The sequence below is a fragment of the Triticum dicoccoides genome, chromosome 7B (assembly GCF_002162155.2).
Source record: "Triticum dicoccoides isolate Atlit2015 ecotype Zavitan chromosome 7B, WEW_v2.0, whole genome shotgun sequence".
Lineage (NCBI taxonomy): Eukaryota > Viridiplantae > Streptophyta > Magnoliopsida > Poales > Poaceae > Triticum > Triticum dicoccoides.
In genome coordinates this window covers 404,395,104-404,399,991 of record NC_041393.1, presented here as the reverse complement: position 1 = coordinate 404,399,991, position 4,888 = coordinate 404,395,104, and positions in this window count along the sequence as shown.

Below are 4,888 nucleotides of genomic sequence, written 5' to 3'. Positions count from 1 at the left end.
TAAAGATGCAGTTCCTCTGATCATGGCCAAGCAACAGCTGCTAAACAACCTTGACAGCAATGAGGAGATGAAAGAGCTTGTGAAGATAATGGGCAAAATCGATGTGCTCTGTAGGATGGTTGTCTCTTTATTTGCAGTGTATGTAGCACTCGTGATGTATTCAGTGGCTACGACATGAGCACTTTGCTGAAACTAGTAATGATGAAACCTGTGTAGCAGGCTGGGCGTAGTGTTGTGAACATCTAATGATTTCTATTAACGGAAATCAGGGGGTATCCCCTTTTGCTCATATAAATAAATAGATAGCAGAGGCCCTGTCGGGTCAGCTTTGTTCTCATTCGAAGACGTCGAGCAAATTGCAGTCCAACAGCATACTATGTCATCAAATTCAAGTTTCATAGCCAAATATGAGTACAACTAAACAACAATGTCATCATGTTTTAGTTGTCATACAATCACCAAACACAAATCAGCATACATAACAAGTGATGTTCTCACAGCAAAATACTAAACAACATGTTCATCAAGTTTCAGTTGTCATAGCAAACACAATTTCACATAGTAGATAAAAAACGTCTTCTGACAGGCAAATACGACAAAAGCAATGTAATCATCATCCGCAGCAGCAGCGTCAACATCTTCGCCATGTGTATCAGTCTAAATCGTAATTCCCCACGGTGTCATCTTCTTCTTCGTTCTCAACGTCCTCGAACGTTGGCTTCTTCTTGATCAACTCTTGTATGTCCACATCAGGATAGGCAATCTTTTCGCCGGCATCATTGACGTGATGGTTCTCAAAGATATTAGGAACATCTGTGTTATCTTGTACATCAGGAGCAGTGTAAGCATCATCTTGTTGTGCAACTTCATTAAACGAATTCCTCTGCTCAAACCTTTGCAATACTCTCCAGTCATCGCTACGTGCAAATTTGTCTTCCAAGAAAAATATCTGTGTTGCTTGATTTGCCAAAATAAAAGGCCCGTTGGTCTAGTACGCCGCCTTGACATTGATGGATTTGAAATAATCATCAGCTCTGGGTTTTACGATCCTGTAAAACAGGTTATACCAACGACAGCACAACAAAACCACACACCGATGATCCTCGAAACTGGAGATATACTGCAACTGAACAATGTCTGTTATGTTAGCATACATTTCAGTTGTCTCTTTGTCATACGTATCCGTGCTCATGATGGCACTGTTTTGTGTCTTCCTGCCTTCGTCTCGTGCAAGGGTGTTGTAGCGCACATCTCCAACAACGCAAGATTCATAATGTCTTACCCGAGTATCAGGACCCATCGCTAGTGAGTAAAGGGCATCATCAACTGTCTGCCCATCCCCCCGCATCTTCTTAACCTATGGTTAGAAAATAGACAAGCTGATCATCTTATGTACTCAATATATTAAAAAAACTGACAGTGCACTTCAAAAGCTTACATGGTTCTTGAACCATTTCACAAATCCTGCCATAACCAGTTTGTCAATGTTTCTTGGATTTTGCGGCAGTAACTCCTCTTTGTATATGCTGCACAACATAGTGATCGCTTCAAACATCTAAATATATAAGAATGTGCTGCAAGTTTAGTAGATTACGATGTATAAGCTGCATTACTGCACTTACTTGATATAAGGTAGTATCTCAGGACAGTTATTCAACACATATCAAACCATTTTGTACAAATCTTTAGGTTTGTCCTCTTGTCGACTCTTCCCTGTAACTCGAACAGAATAATCGAAAACATTGAGCCCGGGATTGTCTTCACCCACCTCTTTGCTAAGCTGATCAACTGTTTCAATGTATTTTGAGTAGAATGTCAACACTTCTGTAGCAATGTAGGCCTCTGCAGTGGAACCCTCGGGTCTAGCTCTGTTCCTAACATAGCCCTTGAAAGTGCCTAGCCGCCTTTCAATAGGGTACATCCAGCCATACTGTATTGGACCTCTAAGTAGTGCCTCATCAGGTAGATGAACAGCCAAATGCAACATCACATCAAAGAAGGCTGGAGGATATATCTTCTCAAGGTCGCATAGGATAGTTGGTATCTTGTCTCTAAGACGCTCCAAAGCATCTATCCTGATATTTCTACTGCAGAGTTCCCTAAAGAATTGTCCAAACTCTGCAACTGCTCTGTATAAGTCAGGGCAGCCCAATCCTCTAAGGATAACAGGTAAAACCCTTTGAAGTAGGACGTGGTAGTCATGAGTTTCAACCCTTGTACCTTGTTTGCATCTGCACCGACTCTCCTTTCAGGGTTGGAAGCAAATCCATGTGGGAATCTCACACTTGACAGGACCTCGCAGAATTCTTTTCTTTTTACCTTGTCCAAGACGTACACAGCTGGTGCCATATCCCATGGTTTACCTTCATCTTGCACCTGCAAATCCTTTCTGATACCCAGGTGTGTTAAATCAATCCTAGATTTTAAGGTATCTTTCGTCTTGCCTTCAATGTTAAGAAGTGTGCCGATAATGCTGTCACATATATTTTTCTCTATGTGCATCACATCAAGATTATGCCGCAGATCCAAATCTTTCCAATACTCCAAGTCCCACAAAGTGGACCTGCGGGTAAACAATAATCTCTCTTCTACCGTGCCACGCTTCCTAGTGTAATATGCCTGACCTTCTCTAATTCCACTTGCAACTCATCGGCGGTGAGCCTCTTTGGCGCATCACGGTTTTCATGCTTTGCATTGAACACATGTCTTCGGTATTTTCTAGGATGCGGCTTGTCCTTGGCAAGGAAACAACGGTGTCCAATGTAACAGATCTTGCTAAGTATTGCGTATGACAGCGGATTCCTGTCACAGTGAACACATGCATTGTAACCATGCGTCGTTCGCCCTCACATAGTGCCCAAAGCCGGATAATTATGGATGCACCAAATTACAACAGCACGCAGAAAGAAATCAGCTAATGGGCTGCTATATAGGTCTCGAGTGAGAACACCCTTCCATAGCTGTTGAAGTTCCTCCACAAGAGGCTCCATGAACAAATCAAAATCCTTTCCTAAACTTTTTGGACCTAGGATGAGCAAGGCCATCATGTAGTTTGATTCTTTGGTGCAGACATTTGGAGGCATGTTGTAAGGGATAACAAGCACTGGCCACATGCTATATGTGGCGCTCTGGTGGCCAAATAGGTTAAATCCATCTGAAGCTAAGCCAAGTCTAATGTTTCTCGGGTCAGCAGCAAACTCTTTGTGTTTATCATTGAAGCTTTTCCACTCACTACCATGAGATGGATGGCTCATTACATTCTGATCTCTGTACTCCTGGTTCCTAGAATGCCACAGTACATCCTCTCTTGTTTCAGCATCATGAAACAACCTCTCAATCTTGGTGTAATTGGAAAATGTCTCAGAACATTATGAGGATCCCTCTTCACAGCATCGCCATCTTTCCATCTTGATGATTTGCATTTAGGGCATTCACTTAAGTTGGCATAATCCTTCCGGAACAGAACACAATTATTCTTACAAACATGGATCATATCATATCCAATTCCAACTGCAAGAAGGAAATTCTTCATTTTACTGTAGGTGTGTGGCAGCTCAGACGCATCTGGGAAAGATTTGCGGAAAGCAGCCAACATCGCATCAAATGATTTGTTGGTCATCCGCTCAGATGTCTTCACCTGAAGAAAGGTGACCATAGCTGAGAATACTGACAGCTTATTTCCTGGGGTGACATCAATGTTGCATTGTTCCAACATGCGGGCCCACCGTTTTTCTGCTGCAGGTGAAAGTTCACGGAATGCACGAGCATTTCATAGCATTGTTTCAATGTTGGTCAAACTCACTGGCTCGGCCACCACCACCACCTCCTCCTCTTCCACCTGAGCATCAGGCAAATCAAGATGGTGATCTGCAGCTTCCACGTACTCAATAAAATTGACGCTCACAGCTTCACCATGATGAACCCACCTAGTATATGTGACCCACATCCCATACAAGTGTAGATGATTTTGCACAGTTGACTGGGGTCTTGTAACTGAATTCATACAACTGCTACACGGGCAGAGCACATTTGATTTCGGACCACCGTACTCAGCTCTGATAAAGTTCATGAAGTTTTCAACCCCCTCGACATATGCAGCAGATAATCTTCGAGCAGAAGTTATCCAAGTCCTGTCCATCTGTTAGACATACAAATTAGTTCTTCTACTAGATATTACAGGAAAAACATATATGCTTTTTTATGAATATCCAGAAAAAAAAATACCTAGGTCGATGTCTAAAGCTATGGCAAGATATTTGGACGAGCAGATCTAAGTAACAAAATTTATGTAAAGCTAATTCAGCAAACAGATTTGAGTGCTAAATTATGGTAGGCTGTTTCAGCAGTCAATGAGGCCGAGCACACAGCCATCAAACTATCGAAGACCATCGCAACAACAAAGATCGAGTATAAAACGGTGTAGAGCTGTTTCACCTAACAGATTGGCTACTAGACCATGGGAATCTACGTCACAATAAATATATGGCAGGATATTTTAGCAACTAATCGGCCTGGGCATGCCATCTCAGCTAAGCAGATTGAGTGCAGAACAGGTCAAGGAAGCTTATTAAGCAGAGCATATTGACAGTAAACTACTTTGACAAACAGTGAGATTAATAGCGTCTATCAGCTAACATTCAGTGCTACACCGACATGAACGGGGCCTCAGTCTAGAATGTGCATACCGTGGGAGAAGCTGACTGTCGTGCATCTCCACATGAATGTCGCTAGCGGTGGCGGCGCTGACCGCTGTGCGCCTCCACAAGAACGTAGCCAGAGGTGGCGGTGCGGTAGAGGACGGCAGTCTACGAGAGCGTACTGTGGGAGCGAGAGGATCGCCGTGCGTCCCCTTGACGAACCGCGGCGCCGACGTATCGGCGCGGCGGGG